The following is a 19,274-nucleotide window of genomic DNA, read 5'->3' on the forward strand; positions in this document are numbered from 1 at the left end:
GAGAAAAGACGTTGAAGCAAATTATAAATAAATTTTATGTTTTACACACACACACACACACACACACACACACACACACACACACACACACACACACACACACACACACACACACACACACACACACACACACCAACTACAATTGTTGTCCAAGAATAATAATTAAAAAAATCTACTAAATAAATCCGAAGTTACTCACAAGTTACTCAATACTTAAAAATTGTTTTCCACAGAATACTTACTCGTATTCAAGTAATTATTTTGATGAGAACTTTTTACTTTTACTTGAGTACAATTTTTGGGTATTTTACCCACCTCTGCTTATGTCTTGCTTCTCAGTCGGTGTGTGTCCATGCACTAAATTAGTCCGATTTCTCAAATAGTTCGACTCTAAATAAGCCTCCTACAGGTTTTTAAACACTCAGACTAACACCTGGATTATGCGATTGGAAACCAGATTTCTCGAGGGGGTGTGTGCGTCCGGAGAGGACCCTTTATATTGTGCATGCGCCAGTCTCAACGCGCGGGATACAACCTGGAAGCTGATATCATTCAATAAAAAAACGTAGCAACACTTGGACTTCACACATAGGTGTGAAAATCCCCCAAAACAAACTATTTGAGAAATCAGACTAATTAAGTGCATGGAAACGTAGTGAGGGAGTCAACCCCCCTGTGGACAGCGGCACCACCGTCTTCTGCTTTGCTTAGTGCTCACTTCTGCCCAATTTTGCACCTCCGCTTGCCAGTGATAGAGCTCTATCAGTTCTGACAGCTCCCTCGAGCCTACTGGGATTTCAGAACTCCCTACTCCCCCCCACCCCCCCAAAAAACACACACACACACACTTGCATGCACACACACGCTTGCATCTCCTCTGCTGTCTGTCTCCTAAAAGGACGAAGGATGGGGATGAAAGGCGGAACAAAAGCTGTCAAAGCAGAGAAAGGAACCGAGAAGTGAGGATATCTGTCATGGATGCAAAGGACAATGGGTTACTTTGTCCCCCGGTTTCATTATGGGCTTGTGTTTGATTGGAAACAGGCGACTAATCACATGAGCAACCATCTCTCCACAACTCTGCAAGCATTGTCATCTCCTGGAGGGAATCAGCATGAAGACTGGTTGCATTTTTGGTCAGCAGATGTAAAGTCCTTCCATGTGAGCCAGCAAAGTGATTGCGCAATCAACTTTTAGCATGATGATGAAAATGATGACAGGGATGTGCATTACCAAGAACCAAAACACTGTGATTTTCTTCTTTCTCAAACCCATCCCATTCATCATTGCATGGTAGGTCTGGTCTTGGCAGTAGCAAAGGGGGTCTTTTGGTTGGTACCCAACACATCGTTTGGGGCGGCATGGCGTAGTGGGTAGAGCAACCGTGCCAGAAACCTGAGCGTTGCAGGTTCGCTCCCCGCCTCTTACCATTCAAAAATCGCTGCCGTTGTGTCCTTGGGCGGGACACTTCACCCTTTGCCCCCGGTGCCACTCACACCGGTGAATGGAATGATGAATGATAGGTGGTGGTCGGAGGGACCGTTGGCGCAAATTGCAGCCACGCTTCCGTCAGTCTACCCCAGGGCAGCTGTGGCTATGAAAGTAGCTTACCACCACCAGGTGTGAATGAATGATGGGTTCTACTTCACCCTTGCTCCTGATGGGTGCTGGTTAGCGCCTTGCATGGCAGCTCCCTCCATCAGTGTGTGAATGGGTAAATGTGGAAGTAGTGTCAAAGCGCTTTGAGTACCTTGAAGGTAGAAAAGCGCTATACAAGTACAACCCATTTATCATTTATTTATTTACATGTAAAGCGACTTTGGGTACTTAGAAAAGCGCTATATAAATCCCAGGTATTATTATTATTATTATCGTAAGGATGTCCCAATATATTGTATTTCGATACTTTCATACTTTTTAAAATAAAGGGGGCCACAAAACATGTCATTATTGGCTTTATTTTATTTTATTTTTTTTTTTTTTTGGAGACCTGCTCTGTGGCCTTGTGGTTAGAGTGTCCGCCCTGAGATAGGCAGGTCGTGAGTTCAAACCCCAGCCGAGTCATACCAAAGACTATAACAATCATTTGTACTTTAACTTTAACTTAAAAATGGGACCCAATACTTCCCTGCTTGGCACTCAGCATCAAGGGTTGGAATTGGGGGTTAAATCACCAAAAATGATTCCCGAGCGCGGCCACCGCTGCTGCTCACTACTCTCCTCACCTCCCAGTGGGTGGAACAAGGGGATGGGTCCAATGCAGAGGGTAATTTCATCCCACCTAGTGTGTGTGTGACTATCAGTGGTACTTTAATTTTAACTTAAATTTTTACAGAAAATCTTATGATACATTAAACATACCTTTCTTATTGCAATCAAAGAACAATTTTTGCCTTAAATAAAATAGTGAACATACTAAACAACTTGTCTCCTAATTTGGCTGCTGACGTATGCATTTGTCAAATTTATGAGTGACAGGCGCAAGAAAGTGGATTATTAATCTACTTGTTCATTTACTATTAATATCTTCTTATTTTCTGTTTTAACATGTTCCATCTACACTTCTGTTAAAATGTAATTAGCACTTATTCATCTGTTGTTTGATACTTTACATTAGTTTGGGGTGATACTACAAATTTGGTATCAATCCAATACCAAGTAGTTACAGGGTCATATTTTGGTCATATTTAGTTATTTTGTGTCAAAGGTACAATAATACAGGCATTATTACACATATTGCATATTTGGTTTTGGAGTTATATTTGAATAACTGTTATATTTTGTATGACAGTTATACTGTCATATTGAGTAAAACATTTAAAAAATGGTGTTTACAAACCTTACAAAAGCACATGTTTCTAGTAAAACTCACAAAGATACATTATTTCAGGCATTATTAGACATTTTGCATGTTTGGTTTAGGAGTTTAATACATTTTTTAGTGCTATTTTCGCATTATCTCAGGATTCTAAGAACATTACTGTCATATTGAGTAAAAAGCTAATTTTTGTATTTGCAAACCTCACAAAAGCACATGTTTCTAGTAAAACTTACACAGATACATTAATACAGGCATTATTACACATATTGCATGTTTGGTTTTGGAGTTATGTTTGAATAACTGTCATATTTAGTATGACAGTTATACTGTTATATTGAGTAAAAAGATTAGAACCCTCCCAAGTATATTAAACACTACACCCATTCATACATTATGTTACTTTAATTTATTGTCACATAAAAAAAACTAATTTTTAAAGTGTTTTGGCTTTTTTTTTTGCTAAATATTCGTCGCGATTTCCTTGTTCATTTACGAAGCCCTGTCAACTTCCTTTATTTTCACTTAATCGAAGTGCGCATACAAGTGACGTCGAGGCCACATTGGGGCCACATTGGGGCCACATTGGGGCCACATTGGGGCCTGTGCGCAACTATATTGGTGTCTGTTAAGAATCACATTCTACTTGTAATCCAAACAGTCAGCTAGAAATAATCTGATTTAGAAAAAAATCAGATCTGGTCCACGTTGGCCTGCAATGTAAACAAAGTCATGGTGAAAATGAGCGAGACACATTGACCTTGGCTGACAAAGAGTTTGTACTATCAGCAACCCTAAGTGTTTTGAACAAATATTTCATGATTTTCAGATACTTTTAGACGGACAGGAAACAGGGTTTAACGACTTAGTGACACTGACTGCTTGTCAAACTATGTTGTTTACTCTTCTACTTGTTGATCTGATTAGGTCCTAATGGATGTGACAGACAGAATGTTAATTCAATCATTTTCCGATGTTTTTTTTTTTTTTTACAGCATCTACTCTTTTCTAAATAGTTTCCGTTGGCTCTTTCCCAGATGGATTTGAGAAACAAGCCATCTGCCATGCCAGATTAGATCACTGGACAAAAGGCTGTACAACAAGTTGCTCATGTTCCAACAAAACTCTCACTGGCAGTCTCATTTCAATTTCACCTTAAATGGGTCAACAGTCTTATTCCAACTTTTATGGTTGTTTGCAGCCTTCCAGTAAGTGTACTATTACCTCATGTGTTCATTAGCCCAGACTCTACTATAGCTTGGCTGCTCAGCAAGGGTCAGTCTATACTTTCTAAAGACACAGTGGGAAGCAAACAAAGGTTCTGAAAAGGGTTAAAAGTCTCAGTTGGAGGCTAGTTAATAACCGAGGTGGGACAGAATGGCTGAAGCACACACCGAATGAAATCAGAGGCCATTTAAAACACATTATAGGGACAGAGAAGGAAAAAAGAACATTGCCACATATAACAACAATAAAAACAGACCTACTCATATAAAACAAAAAAAATTTCGACAACATTGTGAACTAACTTCATTGCACAAGGTAGCATTGGAACATTTTCAAAACAAAAGCTATCCTTTTTGCAGAGGTGGGTAAAGTAGCCAAAAATAGTTCCTAACTAACAGTACTGTTCTTCTAAAAGCGGGGGTCAGCAACCTGCGGCTCTAGTGCCTCCCGCTCTAGTGGCTCCCTGGAGCTTTTTCAAAAATGGAAAAAGATGGGGGAAATATATATTTGTTGTTTTAATAATGTTTCTGTAGGAAGACAAACAAAACACAAACCTAATTTTTAGAAAGCCCACTGTTTAATATGTTTGTGTTTATGCTTCACTGATGAGAGTATTTGGCCAGCGCCGTTTTGTCCTACTAATTTTGGCAGTCCTTGAACTCACCGTAGTTGGTTTACATGTACAACTTTCTCCGATGCTGCCACAGAACGACGTGTTTTATGCCACTCCGGCTTTGTCTCATTTTGTCCACCAAACGTTTTATGCTGTGCGTGAATGCACAAAGATGAGCTCTGTTGATGTTACTGACTTTCGTGGAGTGCTAATAATCCATGCCAACATGCTATTTAGGCTAGCTGTGTGTACGTATTGCATCATTATGCCTCGCTTTTAGGTATATTTGAGTTCATTTAATTTCCTTTACTTATGTTCTCTGTGTATTTAATTTATATATGCATGTGTCATTACAGATTGTCTGTATGTAATATTGGCTGCTTTTCTGATTCTGTGCCATGTTGTTCCAGACCACAGTAAACGTTACCATGTTGTTCCAGACCACAGCAAACGTTACCCAGCTTGCAAAGATTGTAATAAATCCATTAGAAGAAGACAGCCTGTCCTTTCCTTTAACTTGGACACACAGATCTGTAACTTTGGCAGTTTTAAGCCAGTCATTTCCAGGAGTTATCTAACCCTCTGAGACACTTACTTAATGTGTTGCCTTCATTATAACACATACAGAAGGCTTTTAATTTTTTGTGGCTCCAGAGGCCAGACAGATTTGTTTTTTGTATTTTTGGTCCAATATGGCTCTTTCAACATGTTGGGTTGCCGACCCCTGGTAGAGAGTAATATGGCCTAGGATAAAGTAAAACATAGTCATCCAAAAAATTACTTAAGAGTATTTAGTGAAAAAACTGCTCAAGTACTGAGTAACTAGTGAATAACTTTTAATTGTTAGTGTGTATGTGTGTGTGTGTGTTTGTGCATGCGTGCATGCGTGCGTATGTGTGGGACCCAAGCTAAAATGTTTATTGGTTGTATTACCAGCACAGGTCACTACACCAACCTCTAGCCTCCTTTAAAACAGAAGAAGTGCCTACAACTATTGTGGCCAAACAGCTCAATTTTTGTTTCATCTGACCACAGAACTTTCCTCCAGAAAGTCTTATCTTTGTCCATATGATGTCAGATGAAACAAAAATTGAGCTGTTTGTCCACAATACCCAGCAAACTTTGTTTGGAGGAGAAAAGGTGAGGCCTTTAATCCCAGGAAACCATACCTACCGTCAAGCATGGTGGTGGTAGTATTATGCTCTGGGCCTGTTTTGCTTCCAATGGAACTGGTGTTTTACAGAGAGTAAATGGGAGAATGAAAAAGGAGGATTACCTTTAAATTCTTCAGGACAACCTAAAATCATCAGCCCGGAGGTTGGGTCTTGGGCGCAGTTGGGTGTTCCAACAGGACAATGACCCCAAACACATGTCAAAAGTGGTAAAGGAATGGCTAAATCAGGCTAGAATGAAGGTTTTAGAATGGCCTTACCAAAGTCCTGACTTAAACATGTGGACAATGCTGAAGAAACAAGTCCATGTCAGAAAACCAACAAATTTAGCTGAACTGCACCAATTTTGTCAAGAGGAGTGGTCAAAATTTCAACCAGAAGCTTGTGGATGGCTACCAAAAGTGCCTTATTGCAGTGAAACTTGCCAAGGGATATGTAACCAAATATTAACATTGCTGTATGTATACTTTTGAACCAGCAGATTTGGTCACATTTTCAGTAGACCCATAATAAATTCATAAAAGAACCAAACTTCATGAATGTTTTTCGTGACCAACAAGTATATGCTCCAATAACTCTATCACAAACAAATAAGAGTTGTAGAAATTATTGGAAACTCAAGACAGCCATGACATTATGTTCTTTACAAGTGTATGTAAACTTTTGACTACGACTGTATTTCCGATTTCTTTCCACATATGAAAGAAGCTTGGGTTAGCTATAAAAAATTCGGTATTGCACATAACAAAATCTGATACAAGTCGTATATGGGCAAAAAAATCGGAATTGACCTCCAGCGTGAACGTAGCCACAAAACAATGAAGATGAAGCAGCAAAAGAACAGGTGTGTCCTGATTGCCAATCAGGGACAGGTTAGGGAGGGAGCGCTCATGCCAGAGGACAAGTGGCAGTAAATGAAAGACAAACAGGAAGTAGAAACAAGAAAACAAGAGCGCTGGAACAGAAAAACTAGGTATAACAACACAACACAAAACCTGCTCAGTGGCCTTGTGGTTAGAGTGTCCTCCCTTAGACCCAGCCGAGTCATACCAAAGACTATATATATGGGACCCATTACCTCAGCATCAAGGGTTGGAATTGGGGGTTATATCACCAAAATGATTCCTGAGCGCGGCCACCGCTGCTGCTCACTGCTCACCTCACCTCCCAGGGAGTGATCATGGGGATGGGTCAAATGCAGAGGGTAATTTCACCACACCTAGTGGTACTTTAACTTTAACTTTAACACGTTAGTGCATGTGCCTCACAATACGAAGGTCCTGAGTAGTCCTGGGTTCAATCCCGGGCTCGGGGTCTTTCTGTGTGGAGTTTGCATGTTCTCCCCGTGGCTGCGTGTTCCCTCCGGGTACTCCGGCTTCCTCCCACCTCCAAAGACATGCACCTGGGGATAGGTTGATTGGCAACACTAAATGGTCCCTAGTGTGTGAATGTGAGTGTGAATGTTGTCTGTCTATCTGTGTTGGCCCTGTGATGAGGTGGCGACTTGTCCAGGGTGTACGCCGCCTTCCGCCCGAATGCAGCTGAGATAGGCTCCAGCACCTCCCGCGACCCCAAAAGGGACAAACAGTAGACAATGGATGGATGGAAGTTGAAAGGCTCTCACGGAGGGTCGTGACACAAACACCAGAAAGTCAAGTGCTAAATTAAAACAGACAACCAAACCAACCAATGTATGATAAAAAAATAATCATATTTTATATTTAGCCCTTTGCTATGTCCTCAAGTTATCATTTGTATTTTTGAGTTCGGCTGGTCGTTCACTGTTAAAGTTTGGAAAGACGACTGCCTTTTGTTTGTGAGCGGCTTCAAAATAACGGCCTCACTACTGCCTCATACTTTTCAGAACGCTGATTGCGTGAATGTGCATTAAAAGTGCAGGATAATCGCACCTTTGACCTCAGCACTGCTCTGCATTCATTCACTCCTTTGTCCAGCTGTTCTGTCTTACAGTCGCCCACAGCCGCTCTGTTTTTCTCCACAATTGCGTCTAACCTCTGACTCCGTCCACCATCCTTAATCCCTTTTTGATTCAAGGAAGGATGTCGGCGGCACTATTCAGTATTCATATTTCCATCTTCATCCTCCCTCCACACTCAACTCTGACCCGGGAAAAAAAAAAAAACGCTGCCTTTCTTTTACTCTGTGAATTACTATCCCATCTTCCCTGAGACCTTGCCAATCTATTAATCTAACTTGCCATTTACTGTCTTTTCTCTGCAGCTCTGTTAAAGGTTGGCTGCCTATCCTCTCTCTCCCTCAATCTGTCACTCCGTCTTTGTGTGCAAATCCCACATCTTTCTCCTCCAGACTGAAATATTCAATTTAGACGCCGTTTGTTTCGCAGTCGTGCGCTGTCCTTTTTTACAAACCGTGCCTCTGATCACCAAACGCACTCACCCTTCACCGCCATGGCATCACGTTTATAGTACTTGCTGTCCTTTCCTCTGAATATACATGTGTGAACTGTGAAGAGAACTTTACAGGGGCTTTTTATAGGGCAGCGGCTCTCTGTTTTACACAAGGAAATCTATTTGGCATGATGAATGTGTCACCGACAGACACCATTAAAGGAGAGCTAAGGGATAGTTCTTTTGTGCACACAGGCGCTCCCTACAGTTGTGAAGTGTAATTTTAGACCACTATAAAAAAAGACAAACAGAAACTCGTGGAAACACTGAAAATATCGGTAAAATCCGTTTAGAATACGCTATAGTTCAATGTAAGAAAAAGGGGAAAAAAATGCAAAAACAATCGAAAAAACCCCACAAAAAAACCAAATGCTGTACAATAAATCACCACTAAAGATGGGTACAGAATCCGGTAGTTTTTTGGCACTGACCGAATCTCGCCGTTCCTACCGGGCACCGATTCATGTAAAATCCTACGGTGCCATGTCTCGTCATACCCTGTTCGCACTTCGGCACTTGGCGATCACTCCAGCAGCACTGAGAGCGGACTCAGTTGCAATGTTTAATGCCAATAAAGTAATTGACTAAAAAAAAAATCCAAACATAAGGCTAAGAGTCACAGTGCAGGCTCAAACCCGCCTTTCATCGGCAGCTTGTGCTGCCAGCACCTCTGTTGGGAGCACGCCAGGACACGCCCCTGCTCGCGCTGGGCTTTTCACACCCACGCAACGGTGAAGCTGCAGGCAATTAGCAATCTGCGCACCTGGGACTAATCAAGACAAGCAGCATAAAGACCAGCGAATCCATGGAGCCTACGCTGGAACGTAGTTTCTCTATGCAGTAATGCATCCCATCTCTGGCTTCCCCTCCCGCGTACTTGCTCTCTCCCTGTTACCTCTTTGTCCCGTGTCTCATGTCCTTTGTGTTCTCCACAGTGTCCTTCCTGTTGCCCGTGATCGAGTTGTGTATCTCGACTTCCCTCTGGATTCTGGACTGCCTCCCTCGATCCTCGACCCCTGCTTGGACACGGACCTCATTGCTTCCCTCCAGCCCCCGACCACTTGCCTGCACACAAACTATCTCTTTGCCTCGCCCCTCTGGACTGACGAAGGATTCATCCAACACGCACGTACAACAACCCCTGGTAACATTTACATTATTAATTATACACATTGTCTGGCACCACACACTTAGAGTAGCATACACCTCCCACACACTCATCAAAGGTTTAAATCAACCTGTTAACCTAATGCTCCTCGTGGTGTCGTCTCCTTCCCCCACCGTACGTTACACTAAGGCAGGGGTCGGCAACCTTTACCAGTCAAAGAGCCATTTTGACCAGTTTCACATATTACAGAAAACAATGGGAACCGCACATTTTTTTTGAAATTTTAAATGAATTAACACTGCATACAAAGTTTTTTCTTTGCTTTGTGCTATGTGTAAACCAGGGATCTCAGATATTCTGCCCACACCTTTATTTGGACCTTGACAGCTGGTGCGGCACGCGGGTTTAAATGGATGGCGCTTGTCACATGACGTGATGGTACAGAATATAGCACCCACCACAACCAGCGTGCCTGATCAGCCACACGGTGTATGGGGCTTTCGCTTGCTCACGCAGGTGACAGCAAGGCATACTTGGTCAACAACCACACAGTTTACACTGACGGTGGCGGTATAAAAAAAACTTTAACACTCTTACTAATAATGCGCCACACTGTGAACCCACACCAAACAAGAATGACAAACACATTTTGGGAGAACATCTGCACTGTAACACAACATAAACACAACAGGACAAATACCCAGAATCCCATGCAGCCCTAACTCTTCCGGGATACATTATACACCCCCGCTACCAAACCCCACCCACCTCAACCGACGCACAGAGAGAGAGAGAGGGGGGGTGGGGTTGATGTGTGAGGGAGCAGGGTTGGGGTGGGGGCGGGGTTTGGTGGTAGCAGGAGTGTATAATGTAGCCCGGAAGAGTCAGGGCTGCATGGGATTCTGGGTGTTTGTTCTGTTGTGTTTATGTTGTGTTAAGGTGCAGATGTTCTCCCAAAATGTGTTTGTCATTCTTGTTTGGTTTTGGTTCAAAGTGTGGCGCATTATTAGTAAGAGTGTTAAAATTGTTCTATATGGTCACCGTCAGTGTAACCTGTGTGCTTGTTGACCAAGTATGCCTTGCTGTCACGTACATGTTCAAGCAGAAGATGTATATTGTATAACAAGTGTTGGGCTGGCACGCTGTTAATACAGGTTGTAGAGGGCGCCAAATGTTGTACCATCATTGCACGCCCTTATTATAGCTGTAAGGGTGAAAATGGGTGAATATTAATCCCGGAAGATTTCTGCGAGAGGCACTGAAATCCGGAAGTCTCACGGGAAAATTGGGGAGTTCAGCAAGTAAGCTGCTGAGCCGCATCAGAGTGATCAAAGAGCCGCATGCGGCTGCGGAGCCGCGGGTTGCCGACCCCTGCACAAAGGCTTATAAGGCTCCACTTTTCCAAAAACTTTGATGCTCATATACAGTCGTGGTCAAAAGTTTACATACACTTGTAAAGAACATAATGTCATGGCTGTCTTCAGTTTCCAATAATTTCTACAACTCTTATTTTTCATCTGAGCGCAGAACTTTCCTCAAGAAGGTCTTATCTTTGTTCATGTGATGTCGGATGAAACAAAAATTGAGCTGTTTGGCCACAATACCCAGCAATATGTTTGGATGAGTAAAGGTTGAGGCTTTTAATGCCAGGAACACCAATCCTACCGTCAAGCATAGTGGTGGTAGTATTATGCTCTGGGCCTGTTTTGCTGCCAATGGAACTGGTGCTTTACAGAGAGTAAATGGGACCATGAAAAAGGAGGATTACTTCCAAATTCTTCAGGACAACCTAAAATCATCAGCCCGGAGGTTGGGTCTTGGGCGCAGTTGGGTATTCCAACAGGACAATGACCCCAAACACACGTCAAAAGTGGTAAAGGAATGGCTAAATCAGATAGAATGGCCTTCCCAAAGTCCTGATTTAAACATGAAGACAATGCTGAAGAAACAAGTCCATGTCAGAAAACCAACAAATTTAGCTGAACTGCACCAATTTTGTCAAGAAGAGTGGTCAAAAATTCCACCAGAAGCTTGTGGATCGCTACCAAAAGCGCCTTATTGCCGTGAAACTTGCCAAGGGACATGTAACCAAATATTAAAATTGCTGTATGTATACTTTTGACCCAGCAGATTTGGTCACATTTTCAGTAGACCCATAATAAATTCATAAAAGAACCAAACTTCATGAATGTGTTTTGTGACCAACAAGTATGTGCTCCAATTACTCTATCACAAAAAAAAATACGAGTTGTAGAAATTATTGGAAACTCAAGACAGCCATGACATTATGTTCTTCACAAGTGTATGTCAACTTTTGACCACGACTGTATATCAGCTTGACATGCTGCTGATTAGCATTAGCAATTTTAATACTTCCAAATATGTTAAAGAAAACTACAACTAAGAAGCACATTACAATCATACATATTAAGTACAATACTTACAGTAATAACACATTTTAGGGCGCAACAATGAACAAAAAAACACACCATAAACTTTACACTACTAGCATCTAACATCTTGGACTTGCAACTGTAATTGCTACATAATGGCATATATGCAAATGAGAATCCAACATATGATAATGAAACAAAATATATTTACTGGACAGTGGTAATCAGCTCCATGTTTAAAGTTGCAATAAAATAATGAGATTTTACTATCAAAAACAATATCTATAAAAGTACACAAAAGTTCGGAAAATTGGTACTGGAATTGGTTCAAATGTGAAAGGTACCCATCCTTCATCGCCACAATAAAACAATAACTTTAAACGATATGACTCCAAGATGCAGAGGTGGTAGGCAAAGTGCAGAAAATGTCTTTTAATTTTAGGACTAGGCATGCAAAAAATCCAAAGGCACACCACAAACATTAGTCAACGAACCAGCGTCGCAATGAAGGTGACACTGGCAGATAAATCCTCCTGATCAGCGATTAGGGACAGGTGAGCCACGTGATCACTAATCAAGAGCAGGTGAGGAGATGAAGCGCTTAAGCCAAAGGTAAGTGGCTGTGAGAGAGGGAAAACAGGAAGTAGAATGAAAAATAACAGCTTTAGACAGGAAGTCATGGTAAAAACAGAGCAACACGAAACATAAATGCAACATGAGCGATCATGACACACTTATTAAAATTTCAACAAATAGTTATCGTAACCTTAATATGTATACAAAAAAGTGACATTTAGATACACATTTCGGGTTATTTTACTTGACACTAACACCATAATGAGGATAAACAAATATAATTCTGGCCTTTTCAGTTTATGATCTCGATGTAATAAAACTATGTTTTAGAGGCAGGGAGGTTTTTATTGCTGCAGTGCTTTAAGTTACTTTATTGCCACTCATTCCTTAGCTTTTTATTTCTTTGTTAAATGAAATACAATCAAATGAAATTATTTCCTGCTGGTTTTCACACAATCAATGTGTTAGTTTCTATATGGATCTTATGTGTAAAGTAGTACCCGGGTTTTCGTATGTCCTACTTTTCGGTGTCATTTTAGTCTGCTGTCTGCTGCACATAACATGTCTGTCTGCCCGCGTATCACTACGCATAATCAAGGGCTCAAATAAAGCATATACACACATCTCCACTTTTTTAGTATGACTGTAAAACAAGGGGCCAAACAAAGTTGCGAGTGGTAACATAGTGCTACAGGGTTGCGGAGTCACGACAGTGTGGCTTGTTGTGCTGTGATTGCATCAGTTGATGTAAATAAAGTTGTGCGATCACACGATTGTTTCTGCATGTAAATCTATAATTGTTCTCTATAAATGTGTTTTGTGTTGATATTTTTGAGTGTCTGGAATGAGGTAGTTGGATGTACATAATTTCCAATGGGAAAAATAAATTATGATTTGGCTTTCGTTGGACCTTTTTACATTTTTACATGACTTATTTATTATTAAAGTTTTCAGGCCTGTTGTATTTTTGATTAGTCAATTTGTTTTTTTCTCTCAATCCAAAATTTTATTAAAGATCAAACTTGACTTTAATAAAGTACAAGTCAGGATTGTCTTTCTTAAGAAAAGATGTGCACAATTATTTGGCAAATATTATTGAACCGAGTTATTGGGCAACTAAATGAAAAATGATTTTCCCATCTAACTTGTTTGTTTTCGTCTGTTTAAGTAAAAATAATAATAGAAACAAATTCCAGTTTGATGTTCGACAGTAGAAATAATTAAAATTGTGAATACATTAAACACTAAAACCAAAACATCAATTATTGTATGGATTTGATATTGAAACAATAAAAAAAGGTTATTAAAGAGACCATTAACGTACATGAACAATTTAAGATTTTTAACAGGTAAATTCTCAAACTAAGGTTGCACGTTATGTCGGTACTAATAAAGTACCGCGCTACTAATGAATTAAAAACGGTACTATACTGCCACTGAAAAATACCACTACTTTTTTTTTTTACGGACATTACAGCGCGCCGTCATCAGGGCGTGACATTGCTGGTAAAGCACATGTTAGACAAAGTACACGTACGGAGTACTTAAAAGCAGTCACGGAGTGGAGACAAAAGAAAAAATAATGATAATGGTAAAGCTATCAACACTTAAGCACCGCGCTGGAAGACGCGCTTTAAAACCTGGCTTGCTCGCTAGCGGCTAACGTTGATCTGCAGTCGGCAGTGTTTTAGCCACTTCTAAATCACTAATCCTTGCCTCCATTTGTGACAAATAAAGTACATTTCTTACAAGTATCATCCCTGCAGGACGAGGAATAGCTAAACATGCTTCACTAAACACCATAGGAGGATATCAAATCAAATCAAATCAAATCAACTTTATGTATAAAGCACATTTAAAATTTACCACAGGGGTAGCCAAAGTGCTGTACAATGGGCAGGTTAAAAGATAAAACGAGTACCGAGCAAACACAACACAACACAAACAGAACACGATAAAAAATAAATAAATAAAATAGAATAAATAAAAACATAAAAACAGGTTCACAGCAGGTGTATTATGGGGCGCCATATATAATAGCTAACTGCTAACAGCAAGCTGGCGCTCTTGAATGTAAACAAATGACATCAACTGTAACGATAGCAAATTATTAAATTGCTATTTTCTTTTATCACAAACTCTTTTGTCAATTTTTATTGTTTATGAACCAGGAAACACGTCTCTGGACACAGGAGAACTTTAATTATGACCTATATGTTCCTGTCAGTATTTGGTATCGGATCGATACCCAAATTTGTAGTATCAATAAAACGTATTTAAAATATCAAAAAACAGAAGAATAAGTGATTATTACATTTTAACAGAAGTGTAGATAGAACATGCTAAAAGGGAAAGTAAGCAGATACTAACAGTAAATGAACAAGTACGTTTGTGGATTAATAATCCATTTTCTACTGCTTGTCCCTCATAATTTTGACAAAATAATAGAATGGGAAATAACACAATATGTTACTGCATACGTCAGCAGCTAAATTAGAAGCCTTTGTTTGCTTACTTAGTACTACAAGACAAGTTGTCTAGTATGTTCACTATCTTTTTTGATGACAAAATGTATCTTTGATTGCAATAAGACACATATGTTTAATGTATCATAAGATTTTTTTTTTTTTAAAAAGCCACTAATGACATTTTTTTGTGGTTCTTCTTTATTTTGAAAAGTATCGAAATACATTTGCAAAATATTGGTATCGGGACAACTCTATACCAAACAAAACATTAGTTTACAAACTATAGATCTGTTTATTTACTTTCACAGTTTTCAAAAATCCTTAAAGGGGAACATTATCACAATTTCAGAAGGGTTAAAACCATTAAAAATCAGTTCCCAGTGGCTTATTTTATTTTTCGAAGTTTTTTTCAAAATTTTACCTATCACACAATATCCCTAAAAAAAGCTTCAAAGTGCCTGATTTTAACCATCGTTATATACACCCGTCCATTTTCCTGTGACGTCACACAGTGATGCCAATACAAACAAACATGGCGGATAGAACAGCAAAGTATAGCGACATTAGCTCAGATTCAGACTCGGATTTCAGCGGCTTAACACTGTCTGATAAGATAATTACTAACAACTATGAACTAGGTTTACAGCATATAAAATACATTTGGCAACAACATGCACTTTGAGAGTGCAGACAGCCCATTTCAGGCGCACTAAGAACATATATTTTTACACGATTTCAGCACTCAGGTTAACCATACCTAAATAGACACAAAATACTGCATTACACAAGACTACCCGAATGTACTCGAATGATTGAAAAAAATAAATGTTTTTAAGCTAAATTATTGGTAAACACAGTTTATGTATAATAATTTACGTAAAACCGCGAGTAATGAATAAAGTTTTCATCAATTAATATATTCTGTAGACATACCCTCATCCGCTCTCTTTTCCTGAAAGCTGATCTGTCCAGTTTTGGAGTTGATGTCAGCAGGCCAAGGAAGCTAGAGTCGATATTCTTCTCTTGATCATTTTCGGTGGCATAAGGGACGGTGTGAGCCAAGACATCCAGGGGGTTTAGCTCGCTCATCTGCGGGAACAAACTGCCGCAATCGCTTGCCGTGCTACCGAGGTCCTTTGTCCCTGAATTGCTCACACACTCCGGCAGATTCAATGGGGGTCTGGCGGCAGATTTCTTTGACTTTATCATTGGAAATGCATCTGCTTTGAGTGTCGCAGGATATCCACACATTCTTGCCATCTCTGTCGTAGCATAGCTTTCGTCGGTAAAGTGTGCGGAACAAACGTCCAATTTCTTGCCACTTTCGCATCTTTGGGCCACTTGTGCAACTTGAATCCGTCCCTGTTCGTGTTGTTACACCCTCCGACAACACACCGACAAGGCATGATGTCTCCAAGGTACGGAAAACAGTCGAAAAAACGGAAAATAACAGAGCTGATTTGACTCGGTGTTTGAGAAAATGACGGATTGCTTCCCGATGTGACGTCACGTTGTGACGTCATCGTTCCGAGAGCGAATATTAGAAAGGCGTTTAATTTGCCAAAATTCACCCATTTAGAGTTCGGAAATCGGTTTAAAAAAAATATGGTCTTTTTTCTGCAACATCAAGGTATATATTGACGCTTACATAGGTCTGGTGATAATGTTCCCCTTTAAAATATCAAAATACAGAAGAACAAGTGATTACTACATTTTAACAGACGTGTAGATAGAACATGTTAAAAGGGAAAGTAAACAGATACAGTATTTTTCGGAGTATAAGTCGCGCCGGAGTATAAGTCGCACCGGCCGAAAATGCATAATAGAGAAGGAAAAAAACATATATAAGTCGCACTAGAGTATAAGTCGCATTTTTGGGGGAAATTTATTTGATAAACCCCAACACCAAGAATAGACATTTGAAAGGCAATTTAAAATAAAAAAAAGAATAGTGAACACCAGGCTGAATAAGTGTACGTTATATGAGGCATAAATAACCAACTAAAAACGTGCCTGGTATGTTAACGTAACATATTATGTAAGAGTCATTCAAATAACTATAACATATAGAACATGCTATACGTTTACCAAACAATCTGTCACTCTCGATCGCTAAATCCGATGAAATCTTCCTCCCCGGTGTCGCCTCTGGTATGTCCTTTCTTTCTGCTGCTCGATCGCCGTTCTCTGCATCATATTTCACTACGTCCGGCTTGTAATCTGCAGTATTTGATTTCCTTTTCTGTGCCATTTTTGTTCAGCCCTTCTCAGTTTTTATAAGTTACCGCCAATGTTGAAATGATCCATTTTCCTAGGTACGGACGTAGTAGCATGTACCATCTTTTTTTTCACAATACACCGCCATCATGACCCACAATGCACTTCTGCCATGACCCGCCCCCTGCATAATTTCTATTGGTTGACGTGTGTGTGTGACGACCGCTGACGTGTGTGTGACGATTGCTGACATTTGCTTTGTCTCTTCCGTGAATGAGATAAATAATATTATTTGATATTTTACGGTAATGTGTTAATAATTTCACACATAAGTCGCTTCGGAGTACAAACTATGAAAAAAACTGCGACTTATAATCCGAAAAATACGGTACTAACAGTAAATGAACAAGTAGATTAATAATCCATTTTCTACTGCTTGTCCCTCATAATTTTGACAAAATAATAGAATGGGAAATGACACAATATGTTACTGCATACGTCAGCAGACAAATTAGAAGCCTTTGTTTACTTACTTAGTACTCAAAGACAAGTTGTCTAGTATGTTCACTATCTTATTTGATGACAAAATGTATCTTTGATTGCAATAAGAAACATATGTTTAATGTATCATAAGATTTTCTTTAAAAAAAAAAAGCCAATAATAAAAAATTAGTATTGAAATACATTTGAGAAATATTGGTATCGGGACAACTCTATGCCAAACAAAACATTAGTTTACAAACTATAGAACTGTTTATTAACAACAGATTAGACAAATTGATAAATAAATATGGAATGCTTGCAGACAGCACATACAGATACAGAGCTAACATTTCGATATTGATGGTATTAATTAATGGATCGAGGAACTTTATTCATCAAAATAACAGTGTGCAGTCAGAGTGTTTATGGCCTTAATAAAAGCATTTGATATAATTCATCGTAACATCTTAATCAACAAATTAGAACGGTTTGGCATCAGAGGGTTGGTCTTGAACTGGGTAAAATGCTACTTCACAAATAAGAAGCAACACATCAAGCGAGGCAAACAGCTTTAAGTATATCTTGAGGTGTACCCCATGGGTCAATACTGGGCCCAACATGGTTTAAAGGACACTTGTAAAGTCACAAAGGACTTTAAAGGGAAACATTATCACAATTTCAGAAGGGTTAAAACCATTAAAAATCAGTTCCCAGTGGCTTATTTTATTTTCCCAAGTTTTTTTCAAAATGTTACCCATCACGCAATATCCCTAAAAAAAGCTTCAAAGTGCCTGATTTTAACCATCGTTATATACACCCGTCCATTTTCCTGTGACGTCACACAGTGATGCCAACTCAAACAAACATGGCGGATAGAACAGCAAGCTATAGCGACATTAGCTCGGATTCAGACTCGGATTTCAGCGGCTTAAGCGATTCAACAGATTACGCATGTATTGAAACGGATAGTTGTAGTGTGGAGGCAGGTAGCGAAAACAAAATTGAAGAAGTAACTGAAGCTATTGAGCCATATCGGTTTGAACCGTATGCAAGCGAAACCGACGAAAACGACACGACAGCCAGCGACACGGGAGAAAGCAAGGACGAATTTGGCGATCGCCTTCTAACCAACGATTGGTATGTGTTTGTTTGGCATTAAAGGAAACTAACAACTATGAACTAGGTTTACAGCATATGAAATACATTTGGCAACAACATGCACTTTGAGAGTGCAGACAGCCCAATTTTCAATAAAAAATATATTCTGTAGACATACCCTCATCCGCACTCTTTTCCTGAACGCTGATCTGTCCAGTTTTGGAGTTGATGGCAGCAGGCCAGGGAAGCTAGGGTCGATATTCTTCTCTTGATCATCTTCGGTGGCATAAGGGACGGTGTGAGCCAAGACATCCAGGGGGTTTAGCTCGCTCGTCTACGGGAAAAAACTGCCGCCATTGCTTGCCGTGCTAGCGAGGTCCTTTGTCCCTGAATTGCTCACACACTCCGGCAGATTCAATGGGAGTCTGGCGGCAGATTTCTTTGACTTTATCGTTGGAAATGCATCTGCTTTGAGTGTCGCACATTCTTGCCATCTCTGTCGTAGCATAGCTTTCGTCGGTAAAGTGTGCGGAACAAAAGTCCAATGTCTTGCCACTTTCGCATCTTTGGGCCACTGGTGCAACTTGAATCCGTCCCTGTTCGTGTTGTTACACCCTCCGACAACACACCGACGAGGCATGATGTCTCCAAGGTACGGAAAACAGTCGAAAA

This window comes from Nerophis lumbriciformis, linkage group LG12 (assembly GCF_033978685.3).
Source record: "Nerophis lumbriciformis linkage group LG12, RoL_Nlum_v2.1, whole genome shotgun sequence".
Taxonomy (NCBI): Eukaryota; Metazoa; Chordata; class Actinopteri; order Syngnathiformes; family Syngnathidae; genus Nerophis; species Nerophis lumbriciformis.